The sequence below is a fragment of the Thalassophryne amazonica genome, chromosome 11, assembly GCF_902500255.1.
Source record: "Thalassophryne amazonica chromosome 11, fThaAma1.1, whole genome shotgun sequence".
In the NCBI taxonomy this organism is placed as follows: domain Eukaryota; kingdom Metazoa; phylum Chordata; class Actinopteri; order Batrachoidiformes; family Batrachoididae; genus Thalassophryne; species Thalassophryne amazonica.
In genome coordinates, this window is record NC_047113.1 from 1,694,504 (window position 1) to 1,711,388 (window position 16,885).

Genomic DNA, 16,885 nt, shown 5'->3' on the forward strand with positions numbered 1-16,885 from the left:
TTATCATCATTTAAAACATTAAAATTTTCTAAAAATTCAAGCCAGCTCATTCAAAAAATCAAGCCGTTGTCTGAGTCTCATTCCTTTCACTTGTCAGTAGCTGAACCTGTTGGCCCAACTGTTCAGGTTCCATTAAGTACTATAATTTAACCTAAGTGGTATCTTTGCTTTCAGTAACTTGAGAGTGTTACACAAGGAAGTTCTGTGGTGCCGGGGATGTGAAGTGAGGCACAGCGTAAGCTCCCAGACTTGACTAGACACACACACACACACACACACACACACACACACACACACACACACACACACACACACACACACACACACACACACACACACACACACACACACACACACACACACACACACACACACCATTTTTCCAAAGGTGTGTGCATTCAAAATGTTCAAAGATCAAGTTTTACTCATATAATGTAATAATAATAGTAATAATAATTAAGAAAAAATATTATTAACAGTGAGAAAGAAAAAAAAATGATTATTATTAAATATTATTAATATTATTTCTTATTAAATAAAATTATTATTGATAATAATTATTAATATTAATAATAATAATAGTTAAGAAAAGTTTTACAGTAATGTTGTCTCCGTTTTGTTTGACTCTGCTATTGTCAGCTCCTCCATTTCCTGTTTGCACGAGGGAGGTGGTGGGTCATCCTGCCGTGGGTTTGAGCATAGATTTATAAAGGCCACTCGAGTGGACACCAGCCTCCATAAAGTTAACTAATATTTTTCTTACAAACGAGGAACTCAAAAGCCAAAATGTTTGTGTTTAATGACATTTAAGACGACAACGTCACTAATTACATTACACGTCACGTAATTAGTCAAAAAATATATATTATAATAGCCAAATGGCCTCTGTGTGTGTGCGTGTGTATGGCTTCAATCACACAAAAACCGAGGAGAGCTGACACTTGTTGTTTGGTATGCTTATGTATTTTGGGTCAAGGATGAATGCTGAGAAAACAGAAAGGTGATAGGACAAATATGTTTGGAGAAATTAGCAATTAGCAACAATGCACATTGTGCTGCAATGCACCATGGGCATTCATGGTTTTGATGTTTTAAATGTTCTTGTGGTTCATGTTAGTTTAACACTGTTGTTAGTGTTATTGATTTATTGTGTTTTTGTAGTTATTTGGTTTATTCAGTTTACTTAAGTGTCATGTTGTCCTTACCATGAGTGAAAAGAGCATTGCTTTTCTTGTCTTCTGCCACCATCTCTTTTTGTGCATGTGTTAAAAATTAAAAGCACCTGCTTGCAGCAGAATGCAGAAAAAACAAAAAAGCTGTGTGTGTGACTGGGGTCAGCTGACTTTTGCTGTTTGGTATGTTTATGTATTTTGAGTCAAGGATGTTCCAAAAGGAACATTGATAGGACTAATATTTTTGGAGAAACTATGGATATTATCTAATGTTGCTAATTACATTACATTAATTACATAATTAATAGGAAATAAAAGGCTTAAATAAAAGTTCTAAGCATCCCCGGAACCCCTGGATTTTTAAGGTATTTTTTCCATTCCATTACACTGAGAAAAAAAAAAACTAAATCCCGCTGAGAACCCTGCTCTGGTGTGAACATCACTCTGATGACTTCATGTGTCGGAGACATTTTCACGGTCATTTCACTTTTGATACATCTGAACGTGAGCGTGGAGACGGATGTACGCCATGTTTTTGTGCGTACACGCGCTCTGTACATGAGGCCCCGGGTCACCAATATTAGTTTGTTGAAGGGTGCATAATGCACCCTGTTTAAATGCCTGTTTCTTCATTCTGTTTCTGTTCTATTCTGTATCTTCTGTGTACATCAACACGTCTGTTGTACTTATTTAGGTGGCAGATCTTCCCTCTGTCTTGCTCTGTGTGTGTATTACATAAGTATCAGAGATAAGACTTACAAAATAGCTTTTGTCAGATCTCCACACTCCAGCAGAGGCTTTGGTGTGTGTCTGTTCATCTGTGTGATAAAATCACAGGCACAGCACAGCAAAATGAAAGCCTTCCAGCTTTGATAAAATGATCCGTTGACTTGATGTGTCCACTGGGCCTCACAAGATCCACATTACATCCATATAGTTAAGGACTGCAACGAAGATTGCACTTTCACTTCAGCACATAGGCTTTTCACTTTCCACGATTCATGTTTGTGGACACAGTTTGGAGGCAAATGATGTCTCTTTGCATGACAAGAGAGATTCATGATACGTGCTGTGTGACTGCAGGTCAGTTCATGTTATTAGGAGAAAATGGGCCAATAAATTACACTTCTTTTTTTTTATAACTCTGAGGCTTTGACACACTAAAAACAGCTGTTTTTAGTCTTCATCACTTTGAGCTTTGTAACCACTAAAACATGACTCTTACAGCTGAAAGTTCATCTAACGAGAAGCCCTCTCACCTGAGGTTTGTTGAGAGTCACTAATCCATCTAACCTGCATGTCTTTTGCAGTGAGAGGAAGGAACCCATGCAAACACAGGAAGAACATGCAAACTCCACACACGAACACACAGGTACCAAGACAGTGACTGGGCACATGATGGGCCATAAGTAGAAGAAAGGGGCAGCCTGCAGCTGATGGGATAGAGGAGATCTGGTGGGAAGAAGAGAACTAGATGTTATAGTAACAAAGCACGCACCTGTTTCATCTCAGTGGGTAACAGTGCTTGCTCCTATCTGCTGCATGTTTTAACGCTTTACATGCACATCCATTCAGTTCAGGTCAGGTCTGGGACCATGCATCAGTGCTGTGTGCTGCCACAATCATGAGACAACCAATCCATCCCTACTCAGTGAAAGTAACTACCTATCTGCTGCAGCCAGAATAATGGTGGGCTTCCTTTTGGCTTTCTCCAGCCGCTCGGGCACATAACACTGAGGTACTTGTGTCCTGGATCATAACCAGAGAAGCATACCACATGTCTAAAATATCGTAGTTGACGCTGCCTCACAATGTAATGTAAGTGATCCTATTCTGAATATATCAAAAGTAAACAGACCATCAAATCTGGAGGAGCTTGACAGATTCACCAAAGAGGAATGGGGTGGGATTCCTCAGGAGACCTGTCTGAGACTTGTTGAAAACTACAACAAATAACTGCAAGTTGTTATCCAGCAATTAGCATCAGGGAGCTAATAATTTTGACCCTGGTACTTTTAGTTTTTGTGAAATAATTTTGTTTCTGTGTGCAAAGTAAAATAATGTGAACATTCAAAATAAAACTAGGATAAATAGAAATGCTGTGTTTAAAATTTCTTGCTTTGTTAAAAAAAAAAACACTTGGGAAAACTTGGAAGAAAATGTAAAAAAAAATTGTGTGTGTGGGGGGGGGGGGGCATGGCTAATAATTTTTTCTTCACCTGTAATTATTGTGAAATATGGTGATGCGAGACAGGCTTTATATGGGAGATGAGGTGAAGTAATTATTACCAGAAATCCTCAGTAGTTTGCCACACAGGGATTGACAACACACATCCATATAGTTTGCACGTCTTGTCTGCTGTGAAGCGATCCATAGAAATCACAGTGAGTTACAGTATATTAATTTGTTGTGACAACAAGCATCGATGTCAAGTGAGTTTTCCACCATTTATGTCTGGCATGGAAACTCATAAAAAGACACATTCAAAAAGCACATGGTGTATTTTTGGCTTTATGCACAGAAATTATTCCAAGACTGTCTATGCAGAATTAATAAAAAACAAAAATGTATGGATGCAAAGTGGACGGGTCAACTGCTTTTCACAAAGAGTGCACATTTCAGCATTGGAGCTGCTAATCAGTGTGCACAACAGACAAGATCTCCACAACTCCAAGACAATTTAACTAAACTGTCCCACCATGAACCTGTCTGACCTCTGTGACTGTGCCAAAACTGTGTTCATTGCATGATCTGTGTCCAAGTCCAACTGATACACAAGGATGCGCATCATTTGTGTGATTTTTTTTTCTTCTTCAAACTGGTGAAAATGTGCTGGCTAATTCTGGACACAATCACAATGACACTGTGGCGTGTCCGGAAGACAAACCAACTGCTCCAGCATATGTGGGCTTCCTGACACACCGGGTTACGTTTTGTGTTGCACGTGTCGTAATTACTATTCTACTGCAGATCATAGTAGGTGGGCTCACCAGGTAATGATAAACTTTCTGAAATACAAACCCCAGCCCTTATTAGCACTGTGTCATCATTCTGCCTCACTGCAGGTGCTCTCTAAAGACCTCCAGGGTTCAGCTGGATGAAGCTGTCTGTTCCCTCTGGTTGTGTCACTAATAATTAATGAGCATGAACTCACCACTGAAGAGGACAATCGAGTGACAGCAAACATTTACAATTTTTCCACTCTCTCTGTTTGTGCTGATGAATTAATGTGAAGACAAAGTGGCTCTTGGCTTTGAGCCAGATGGTTCAGATAAACCACAGCCAGTGGAGATGAGGTGTAAATGAGAGTGCTGCAGGATCACGCTGAGAAGAACCGTTTGTACTCAAGTTCTCACTGCTAAACACGGGTTCTTCAAATGAAGAACAGAAAATGCCTTCAGCTTAACGATATGATGGAACAGGAAAGTGAAGATGTGGAAGCCATCTGTGCTCAGTTCATTTATCAACTTATCTGCCTTCAGCTCACTGCGTCTGGCCTTCAGCTTGGCAGGCTTTCCTTCTGCACAGCTGGCTTTGCAATCTCACTCTCAATCACTCACACTCACGTGCACTCGAGCATATGTGTGCTTGTGTTTGCATGATGCATTGGTGCTTCTTTAAAAAAAAAAATGAGGTGGGCTTCATAGATAACTGGCAAAGCTTCTGGGGAAAACCTGGTCTTGTTAGGAGAGACGGCATCCATCCCACTTTGGATGGAGCAGCTCTCATTTCTAGAAATCTGGCCAATTTTCTTAAATCCTCCAAACCGTGACTATCCAGGGTTGGGACCAGGAAGCAGAGTTGTAGTCTTACACACCTCTCTGCAGCTTCTCTCCCCCTGCCATCCCCTCATTACCCCATCCCCGTAGAGACGGTGCCTGCACCCAGACTACCAATAACCAGCAAAAATCAATTTAAGCATAAAAATTCAAAAAGAAAAAATAATATAGCACCTTCAACTGCACCACAGACTAAAACAGTTAAATGTGGTCTATTAAACATTAGGTCTCTCTCTTCTAAGTCCCTGTTGGTAAATGATATAATAATTGATCAACATATTGATTTATTCTGCCTTACAGAAACCTGGTTACAGCAGGATGAATATGTTAGTTTAAATGAGTCAACACCCCCGAGTCACACTAACTGTCAGAATGCTCGTAGCACGGGCCGAGGCGGAGGATTAGCAGCAATCTTCCATTCCAGCTTATTAATTAATCAAAAACCCAGACAGAGCTTTAATTCATTGAAAGCTTGACTCTTAGTCTTGTCCATCCAAATTGGAAGTCCCAAAAACCAGTTTTATTTGTTATTATCTATCGTCCACCTGGTCGTTACTGTGAGTTTCTCTGTGAATTTTCAGACCTTTTGTCTGACTTAGTGCTTAGCTCAGATAAGATAATTATAGTGGGCGATTTTAACATCCACACAGATGCTGAGAATGACAGCCTCAACACTGCATTTAATCTGTTATTAGACTCTATTGGCTTTGCTCAAAATGTAAATGAGTCCACCCACCACTTTAATCATATCTTAGATCTTGTTCTGACTTATGGTATGGAAATAGAAGACTTAACAGTATTCCCTGAAAACTCCCTTCTGTCTGATCATTTCTTAATAACATTTACATTTACCCTGATGGACTACCCAGCAGTGGGGAATAAGTTTCATTACACTAGAAGTCTTTCAGAAGGCGCTGTAACTAGGTTTAAGGATATGATTCCTTCTTTATGTTCTCTAATGCCATATACCAACACAGTGCAGAGTAGCTACCTAAACTCTGTAAGTGAGATAGAGTATCTCGTCAATAGTTTTACATCCTCATTGAGGACAACTTTGGATGCTGTAGCTCCTCTGAAAAAGAGAGCTTTAAATCAGAAGTGCCTGACTCCGTGGTATAACTCACAAACTCGCAGCTTAAAGCAGATAACCCGTAAGTTGGAGAGGAAATGGCATCTCACTAATTTAGAATATCTTCACTTAGCCTGGAAAAAGAGTCTGTTGTTCTATAAAAAAGCCTTCCATAAAGCTAGGACATCTTACTACTCATCATTAATTGAAGAAAATAAGAACAACCCCAGGTTTCTTTTCAGCACTGTAGCCAGGCTGACAAAGAGTCAGAGCTCTATTGAGCTGAATATTCCTTGAACTTTAACTAGTAATGACTTCATGGCTTTCTTTGCTAATAAAATTTTAACTATTAGAGAAAAAAATTACTCATAACCATCCCAAAGACGTATCGTTATCTTTGGCTGCTTTCAGTGATGCTGGTATTTGGTTAGACTCTTTCTCTCCGATTGTTCCGTCTGAGTTATTTTCATTAGTTACTTCCTCCAAACCATCAACATGTCTATTAGACCCCATTCCTACCAGGCTGCTCAAGGAAGCCCTACCATTAATTAATGCTTCAATCTTAAATATGATCAATCTATCTTTATTAGTTGGCTATGTACCACAGGCTTTTAAGGTGGCAGTAATTAAACCATTACTTAAAAAGTCATCACTTGACCCAGCTATCTTAGCTAATTATAGGCCAATCTCCAACCTTCCTTTTCTCTCAAAAATTCTTGAAAGGGTAGTTGTAAAACAGCTAACTGATCATCTGCAGAGGAATGGTCTATTTGAAGAGTTTCAGTCAGGTTTTAGAATTCATCATAGTACAGAAACAGCATTAGTGAAGGTTACAAATTATCTTCTTATGGCCTCAGACAGTGGACTCATCTCTGTGCTTGTTCTGTTAGACCTCATTGCTGCTTTTGATACTGTTGACCATAAAATTTTATTACAGAGATTAGAGCATGCCATAGGTATTAAAGGCACTGAGCTGCGGTGGTTTGAATCATATTTATCTAATAGATTACAATTTGTTCATGTAAATGGGGAATCTTCTTCACAGACTAAGGTTAATTATGGAGTTCCACAAGGTTCTGTGCTAGGACCAATTTTATTCACTTTATACATGCTTCCCTTAGGCAGTATTATTAGACAGCATTGCTTAAATTTCCATTGTTATGCAGATGATACTCAGCTTTATCTATCCATGAAGCCAGAGGACACACACCAATTAGCTAAACTGCAGGATTGTCTTACAGACATAAAGACATGGATGACCTCTAATTTCCTGCTTTTAAACTCAGATAAAACTGAAGTTATTGTACTTGGCCCCACAAATCTTAGAAACATGGTGTCTAACCAGATCCTTACTCTGGATGGCATTACCCTGACCTCTGGTAATACTGTGAGAAATCTTGGAGTCATTTTTGATCAGGATATGTCATTCAAAGCGCATATTAAACAAATATGTAGGACTGCTTTTTTACATTTGCACAATATCTCTAAAATTAGAAAGGTCTTGTCTCAGAGTGATGCTGAAAAACTAATTCATGCATTTATTTCCTCTAGGCTGGACTATTGTAATTCATTATTATCAGGTTGTCCTAAAAGTTCCCTAAAAAGCCTTCAGTTAATTCAAAATGCTGCAGCTAGAGTACTGACGGGGACTAGAAGGAGAGAGCATATCTCACCCATATTGGCCTCTCTTCATTGGCTTCCTGTTAATTCTAGAATAGAATTTAAAATTCTTCTTCTTACTTATAAGGTTTTGAATAATCAGGTCCCATCTTATCTTAGGGACCTCATAGTACCATATCACCCCAATAGAGCGCTTCGCGCTCAGACTGCAGGCTTACTTGTAGTTCCTAGGGTTTTTAAGAGTAGAATGGGAGGCAGAGCCTTCAGCTTTCAGGCTCCTCTCCTGTGGAACCAGCTCCCAATTCAGATCAGGGAGACAGACACCCTCTCTACTTTTAAGATTAGGCTTAAAACTTTCCTTTTTGCTAAAGCTTATAGTTAGGGCTGGATCAGGTGACCCTGAACCATCCCTTAGTTATGCTGCTATAGACGTAGACTGCTGGGGGGTTCCCATGATGCACTGTTTCTTTCTCTTTTTGCTCTGTATGCACCACTCTGCATTTAATCATTAGTGATCGATCTCTGCTCCCCTCCACAGCATGTCTTTTTCCTGGTTCTCTCCCTCAGCCCCAACCAGTCCCAGCAGAAGACTGCCCCTCCCTGAGCCTGGTTCTGCTGGAGGTTTCTTCCTGTTAAAAGGGAGTTTTTCCTTCCCACTGTCGCCAAGTGCTTGCTCACAGGGGGTCGTTTTGACCGTTGGGGTTTTTCCGTAATTATTGTATGGCTTTGCCTTGCAATATAAAGCGCCTTGGGGCAACTGTTTGTTGTGATTTGGCGCTATATAAATAAAATTGATTTGATTTGATTTGATTTATGTGGCGTCAAGTCTGCTTATTTCTGTATGTAGATGGGCCACTGTACCTTCATGGAGGAGAATGTGCACATCTTTCTCTATCATAATTTAGGAGGTAGCCAGGCCCTCAAAAGGATTCAGAAAGGCCTCCAGGTCATCCTCGTTGGTTATTTTCTATGGCGTGGCAGTCTACAGGCCTCCTGAGGTCTGAGGACTACTTCCATGCTACATCACTTTGGACCTTCTACTGGAGGATGTTTGTCATGTTGGGTCTGAGCTGCCTCTAGCAGAACCTGTGCCTGCCTTGCTGTAGGCTGGTTCGGTGCTTCACAGTCTTGCTTGTTTGAGAGCCTTTCTGAGCAGAGTAACCTTTGTGGCTGCTGTGGATTTATCCATCCACCAGTTCAGCTTAAAGGAAAACAGAACAAGAAAATTAAACGGAACATGAATAAACACCACTTTTTCAGGGTGAGTGATGGTCTAGTGGTTAAGGTGTTGGGATTGAGACCAGAAGATCCTTGGTCAAATCCCAGCCTGACTGGAAAATCACTAAGGGCTCTTGGGCAAGGTCTTTAATCCCCTATTGCTCCCAGATGTGTAGTGAGCACCTTGTATGGCAGCACGCTGACATCAGGGAGAATGTGAGGCATTATTGTAAAGCGCTTTGAGGGTCTGATGCAGATGGAAAAGTGCTAAATAAATGCAGTCCATTTACCATTTTTGCAGATGATGTGGTCCTGTTGGCTTCATCGGCTGGTGACCTCCAACACTCACTGGATCAGTTTGCAGCCAAGTATGAAGCGGCTGGGATGAGGATCAGCGCCTCTAAATCTGAGGCCATGGTTCTCAGCAGGAAACCGATGGATTGCCTACTCCGGGTAGGGAATACAGCCTTGCCCCAAGTGAAGGAGTTCAAGTACCTCGGGTTTTGTTCATGAGTGAGGGGACGATGGAGTGTGAGACTGGCCACAGAATTAGCACAGCAGGGGCGGTGTTGCATTCACTCTACCATATTGTTGTGATGAAAAGGGAGCTGAGCCAAAAGACGACGCTCTCGATCTACTGGTCAATCTTCGTTCCTACTCTCACCTATGGTCATCAGGGTTGAGTCATGAAAAGAACTACATTGCGATACAAGCAGCCGAAATGGGCTTCCTCAGGAGCGTGGCTGGTGTCTCCCTTAGAGATAGGGTGGGAAGTTCGGTCATCCATGGGGAGCTCGGAGTAGAGCTGCTGCTCCTTCACACTGAATGGAGCCAGCTGAGGTGGTTCGGGCATCTGGCAAGAATGCACCCTGGGTGCCTCCCTAGCGAGGTGTTTCAGGCATGTCCACCTGGGAGGAGACCCAGAGGAAGACCAAGGAATAGGTGGAGAGATTATATCTCCACAGTGGCCTGGGAACACCCCGGGATCCCCCCGTCAGAGTGGATCTCATCACTTCCAGAATTATGGAGAAATTATCTACAGCTGCAGGTTGTCTTGTGCGCATTGTGCGGTGGAGAACGCATTTGGAATCATGTCTCAAATGTAATTATTTATGATATATATATATATATATATATATATATATATATATATATATATATATATATATATATATATATTGTAACGGATTGGCAAAACAGTTACATTTTCATTCCTTCTGTTATGTGTCGACGCGGGTTGAGGAGCGGACCTGCGTCTGACTGAACCCAGCGCTAAATAACTAGAAAGCGGTTCCAAAAACAAAACATTTATTCCCCTTTCGTGCAATAATTGTGTACAACATAAAAGTGCGTTTATCTGGCGGAGTGAAGGACGGCGCGCTCTCCAGCGCCTAAGGGGATCGAAGCCCGGCGCTTCTGGACTCACATTCACCACCAAACACCCCCCAGGTGGACACGACAAACCGACTCTGTGAAGGATAGAAAAGGTGAGGTAAGTCAGCAGCTACAACCAATATCCTTCAAAGGCACACACTATCAGCAACACATTCAGGTCTGAATTTAAGCTTTATGTAAATGAGCAGCTTCTCCCAACAGGTGGAGGATCATCACTCCGCACACCACGGCAGTGAGAAGCAAATTGCACAACTCTTATCAATATTCACATATACTGCGTAACAAAATACCAAATTACTGTTAACACTTATTCAGACAATTAATCACCTCTGATGTGTGCTGACAGCATGTGTCTCTCACCCGTCCTCCTTCACAGGCATGATGTGTCAAACCCAGGCGCGGTCCTCAGCGTCTCACAAACGAACATCACAAGGTCGAGTTCCCGGCAATTCTGCTTGAATCACACATGGCTTAAATGCAGAACGCCATCTCATTATCTGCTTCAGCTGAAAGTCTTTAAGGTTGCACGTGAGCACCATCCACAGGTGCTGCATATCATGTTGATGAGGGTGAAGGACTCTTCTGCCAACACCTTCTCCACAGACAATAAATCAGTTTGCATACCACCTGGAGAGCAAAGAAAAGAAAAGAACACCCAAATGTCCAGCCAAACCCCCCCACACACAACAGTACCCCCCCTTTAACGGGAAGCCTCCCGGCGACCGAACAGACCAGGCCCGAGAACAGCACTTCCCTCCAGGGTCCTCGTCAGGAAGCAGACAGCGTAACGCTCCCAAGGTCCACCGCAGACAGCAGGACAGGGCACCGCAGCTGGAAGGCCGGCTGGCATCAACAAAAACCCCAAAACAGTCCCAAGTACAACCCAACATACAAGAAAAACATAAAACCCACCCAAAACCTCCTCAGGGGACCGTCCCATCCAACCCCGGGGAGAAAAGAAAAACTCCCAAATGTAAAAACCCAACACAGCCCCACAAACACAATACAAACATAAATACACAAAGAAAAATAACAAACAACCCCCCCAGAACGACTTGCAGAGCCCAACACCCCCAGAAGGCCTTTACCGCCAGTTCCAGGAGGAATAGCCAAAGCCGGAATCCCACAGAGGTCCCCAGGTACACATGGAGCAACGGCGCCCCCCAGAGGACCGTACCATCAAACCCCAGGAGGCACCCTCCCCACAACCCAGGCACCCCAGACCCGGCCACACCTGGCTAGTCGGCCCCACAAGCCAATTCCCCCCCAGAGGACCGTCCCATCAACCCTGGAGGTGGAACCTGGAAGGAAACAAAAAACCCCACAAAATTCCAACCCCCGTAGGACTACATCAAACAACCCCGGGGGCAAATAAAATCAACTGATAAACCCTGTTACCTTCCCCAGCACCCCGAAAGACCCCAGATCCCTCCCAGAGCCTTTCGGCGGCTCAATTTTGGCGAACGGCACAAAACATCAAGCCGGGGAAGGGAACAGGAAAAACTAACCCGGCCCCAACCCCAAGGGGCAGCGGAAAACCGGAAATATGTCCGGTGCCCCAACTCGACCATACCCCAGCCTATCGGGAGGGGTGGAACTACCGAAATGGCGAACGGCAACAGATCGGCCCACCCCTCCGACTGAGGTGTGTTCCCGCTGCACCACACCCCGGCAACACCAATGACGAACGGTACAAAGGCCCACCAAGGCTGGAGTGGAACCGGGCCCTAACCAAACCAGAAAAAACGCCCCTAACAACCCCCCCTAGGTGCAGAGGTCTTCTGAGAACGCTCAGCGTGACCAACCTGCACCACCCCACAACCCACAAGATGAACAGTCTTGGGGCGAGTGAGGTTGGGGTTAGGGAAGTAGGGAAATAAAAAACAACAAAACAAAACGACCCCAAACCCAAACAGAAAATACCTAAGTACAAATAATAAAAACCAACGATCAACAGAGTCCAGACAAGCTCCGAACCGCCTGTCGTTCACTCCACCAGAACCGCCTCTGAATCCCCAAACAATTTATAACCCCTTTCAGAAAAAAAACAAAACAGCCCAAATAATTTTTTTTTCTTTTTTTTCTTTTTTTTGGTGTGTATTACTTTGCCTGTCCCAGAACACCTGGAGATACGTCACCACTATTTTTCTTGACGCTTATATGACGGGGCAATATAGCGACTTCAGCTCGTCCGAGCTGCATGGACTCATCCGCAAGAGGAGCCAGAGGTCCCGTCGGAGGAGTCTCAGTGGGGCGAAGAAGAGGCAGCCCAGACCTGTGTCGGGGAAAGCCCCGAGACGAAAAAACCCGTTCTGATGGCCACCCTCTCTCGCGTCCACGCTCCTTTATCCGATCATCTAGACGAATCACCAAAGATATTAGCTCATCTAAATCGTTTGGTTCGTCACGGACTACTAGCTCGTCTTTTAATGGATCATTTAAACCATCCACAAACACTCCGCTTAATGCTGCGGCATTCCAACCGGACTGAGCGAAAAAATTCTGAAATCCACAGAATAATCCGCTGCACTCCGCCTCCCCTGCCTGAGATTCAGCAACCGTTGGGCAATGGTATAAGCAAAAACCAGAAAACATTGCATCAAAAATGGAGCACAGGCTTCAACGTTTCCCGCATAAGGCTCCGGACGACAAATAATCAGTTCGGAAGCCGAATCTCTGGGTGACGGAATTATCTGCACCGGTATCGATGGTGCCGCAGCTGGAGCAGCAGGAAGCGGAACGGCTTGCGCTGCAAGCTCCATAATGCGGGCATCTGTTTGTTTAATTTGGTTTACGAGATGCTGTAATTGCTCCCATATTTTCTCCAAGTGTTCTTGAACTCTTTCGGCAAATGGAACCGCTTCTGCCGCTGGGTCCATTTTAGAATGGCCGGGAACTACTGTTATGTGTCGACGCGGGTTGAGGAGCGGACCTGCGTCTGACTGAACCCAGCGCTAAATAACTAGAAAGCGGTTCCAAAAACAAAACATTTATTCCCCTTTCGTGCAATAATTGTGTACAACATAAAAGTGCGTTTATCTGGCGGAGTGAAGGACGGCGTGCTCTCCAGCGTCTAAGGGGATCGAAGCCCGGCGCTTCTGGACTCACGTTCACCGCCAAACACCCCCCAGGTGGACACGACAAACCGACTCTGTGAAGGATAGAAAAGGTGAGGTAAGTCAGCAGCTACAACTAATATCCTTCAAAAGGCACACACTATCAGCAACACATTCAGGTCTGAATTTAAGCTTTATGCAAATGAGCAGCTTCTCACAACAGGTGGAGGATCATCAGTCCGCACGCCACGGCAGTGAGAAGCAAACTGCACAACTCTTATCAATATTCACATATACTGCGTAACAAAATACCAAATTACTGTTAACACTTATTCAGACAATTAATCACCTCTGATGTGTGCTGACAGCATGTGTCCCTCACCCGTCCTCCTTCACAGGCACGATGTGTCAAACCCAGGCGCGGTCCTCAGCGTCTCACAAACGAACATCACAAGGTCGAGTTCCCGGCAATTCTGCTTGAATCACACATGGCTTAAATGCAGAACGCCATCTCATTATCTGCTTCAGCTGAAAGTCTTTAAGATTGCACGTGAGCACCATCCACAGGTGCTGCACATTACGTTGATGAGGGTGAAGGACTCTTCTGGCAGCACCTTCTCCACAGACAATAAATCAGTTTGCATACCACCTGGAGAGCAAAGAAAAGAAAAGAACACCCAAATGTCCAGCCAAACCCCCCAACACACAACACCTTCTTATGAGTTAGATAATGTATTTGTAAAGTTATGTTTATTATGGATCTATCATCCCGTCATAATCGTTCAGATTATACGAGATAATCACTGTGTCATAATCGTTCAGATTATACGAGATAATCACTGTGTCATAATCGTTCAGATGCGCTGTGCGCAATGACACACATTGACACAGTGTTTTCAAATAGGTTGTGGAATGTTCATGACTAGTTCACGAAATGAATGCGTTCCAGAAATTTTGAACATTTCAAAATTTTCTTTGCACACTGGCACGCAGCCGTGCTAGTTCATGCACAGTTTACAACAGTTTATGACAGGTTTACTCATTGGCACGCCGGTGCAGGGATCAAATTCATGCAAGTGTCAAGGTGTCTTAAGCCTCACTCATTAAAAAAAGTCACACTGGAGCACAACTTGCACCTTTTTACTGCATTGTAAGCTCTTTAAGTTGGGATTTTTCTTCTGATATAAATAGTCATTAAAATTATGTTATTATTTATAACAAATGTGGGAATTTTTTTTTCGTATACAAGTCGCACTTTGTGTCACAGGACAGACCACACAAGTAAAAAACAAAACAAAAAACAAAACAGGTGTCACCAACTGAACAGTCCCCACTGAAAATCGACAAAAAAAATCCTGAACTGTGCATGCGTCATTTCAGAGCGTCAGGTGCGATCCACCGATTATCACCTCGTTTTGGCTTCAACCTGCACGTCAGTCATCATTTATCTCAGCGACAGATATCTGAAGCTTTTGTACAACAATCATTTCCACATAAATTCAGCATTATTTCATCATAAAAGACGGCGAGCTGATCAGAGCGTGGCAGACGTCTGACGTGCAGCTGCACCTACATCATTTCAGTGTGTCAGTAGTGAAATGAGGCGATTATCTCCTTGTTTCAGCTTAAAACGGACTCGTTTCTGCTTAAAACTGACTTTAGAATGATTTAATAAGTTTTATCTTGGTTAATAATCACATTATTCCCTTTGATTGTATGGGCGTGAACTCACCAGAAAACCTTTCACTCAAAATAATAAAGCCCCAGTTTTGAGTGCAGCCCAGCTCATAAAGGGATGGACATCACCATCTGGTCAAAGTCATGTTACTCCCAAAACACACCAATGGTTCAATGACAACATAAAACTTTTTGTTTTTGTTGTTGTTGTGCCTGACTTTGTGCTCAGTGTAAATACCAAAGTGGAGATGGACACGCCCCTAATGCAACTGCACTTTTCACTTTAGAATATGCAAAATAAAGCATCCAGATAGGGCCCTTGAAGCATGGCTCTGTCAAATGGAAGAGAAAATGTCAGATATCAGCTGCTTTTCAGTGGTGTGGAGGAGCTCAAACCCGACAGAAAACTGACTTAATCTATCTACATTTTAAATGAACTGCCTCTGACAGCGTGTGCAAAAAGCAGTTGAATAATTTCTCATTTTTGGCAATAAATGTGAAACTGGAGCTGTGAGACACTGTGACTGAGCTGAAAAAGATATTTTCAGACATTTTACAGACAACATGATTAATCAACTGTAAAAATAAAAATAATCAGTTTTAACACCAACTTGCTCTTACTGCTGCTGGTGCTGCTGCATGAATCTGTTTAAATATAAGACCGAGTCTTCATGATGAAAGAAGAAGCAAATGATGAAGAAAAGACTGAAAAGTGTCTTGTACAGATTTCAAAGATTACAGAGTGGAAATATGAAAATGATACAGTTTATTATGAGCTACTGTGGAATGTGTGTGTGTGTGTGTGTGTGTGTGTGTGTGTGTGTGTGTGTGTGTGTGTGTGTGTGTGTGTGTGTGTGTGTGTGTGTGTGTGTGTGTGGCAGCAGAATAACAATGTGGGTCAGGTTGTCAGAGTGAGGATTTTAAAAAAGTGAGCGTCTGGATGGTGTGATGAGTGTGGGTGAGACAGAGTGAAGGGGGGAGCTGTGTGTGTGTGTGTGTGTGTGTGTGTGTGTGTGTGGCTTTCCAGGGGGGATGTAGCCAGTAGGTCGCTTGCAGCGTCTCTCGACCCAGCTTTCCTGCAGATATCAGTGTGTGTGTGTGTGTGTGTGTGTGTTGGGCTGCAGAGTGAATAGGCTCATTAGCGGTAGCAAAGCAACACATGGCCTGGGGCGCACACAGACACAGCACACGCTCGCTCTCTCTCTCACACGCAGCCACACTTCAGACTTGCATACTAATGCTCTCAGACTGCAAAAACAACGAGCCTCATTTATAAAAGATTCTTATCTTCCTCTGCTGCACCCGTCTGGATTTTACAGCAAATTTCAACCAAAAGCTGAACGTAAAAAACCAGAAGCCTAAATCAGCTGTTTACATCTTTCCCTTCTTTATTGTAATGCTACAAATTCAGATAATGTTTTTGAAATGAATAATGAGGTGAGTTGTCCCCTGAAAGATGTGAAAGATGTTAACATTTGCAAGAAGACATGAATGCACCACAGAGTGCACCTGCACAGCTTGTACTGCCACTGTGTGAATACAAACTAAAAAAGTATTTATTGACAGAAAAAAAACTCTATTAGATTTAAATGTTAAATGGTCTGGGACCATGTCATTGTGAAGTAATGGTGCTAACCACCGTACTGCCCTACGTCCAGCTGTTTTCTAAAAAAAAATATAACGGGAACTGGATATTTAAAAAAGGTTTTCTGAACTTCCAGGCTGCAACTAGTTCCTGTTCATTCTGATATCATTAAAAGTTTTCTGGAATTCTGGGGCATATCACTGCACACTGTTACACTCTGACACTGAACTTGATCCTTTGACTATTGATGGAATATAATGAAGACAACTCTAAGCACTGTTCAGCTTAACTCTGGTTGATGTTGGGTTAGTGT

At 42.9% G+C, this 16,885-nt stretch overlaps 1 protein-coding gene and 1 long non-coding RNA gene across 2 annotated transcripts in view; one reads left to right on the forward strand and one right to left on the reverse strand.

Annotated features, from left to right (window-relative positions):
• aff2 (AF4/FMR2 family, member 2) overlaps positions 1–16,885 on the reverse strand; it is a 689,661-nt gene that overhangs the window by 200,463 nt on the left and 472,313 nt on the right. The window lies entirely within an intron of this gene.
• Positions 1,046–16,583, forward strand: LOC117519896. The gene is made up of 3 exons (XR_004563477.1): positions 1,046–1,168; positions 4,436–4,438; positions 16,571–16,583. It is a non-coding gene; the product is annotated as an uncharacterized LOC117519896 (long non-coding RNA).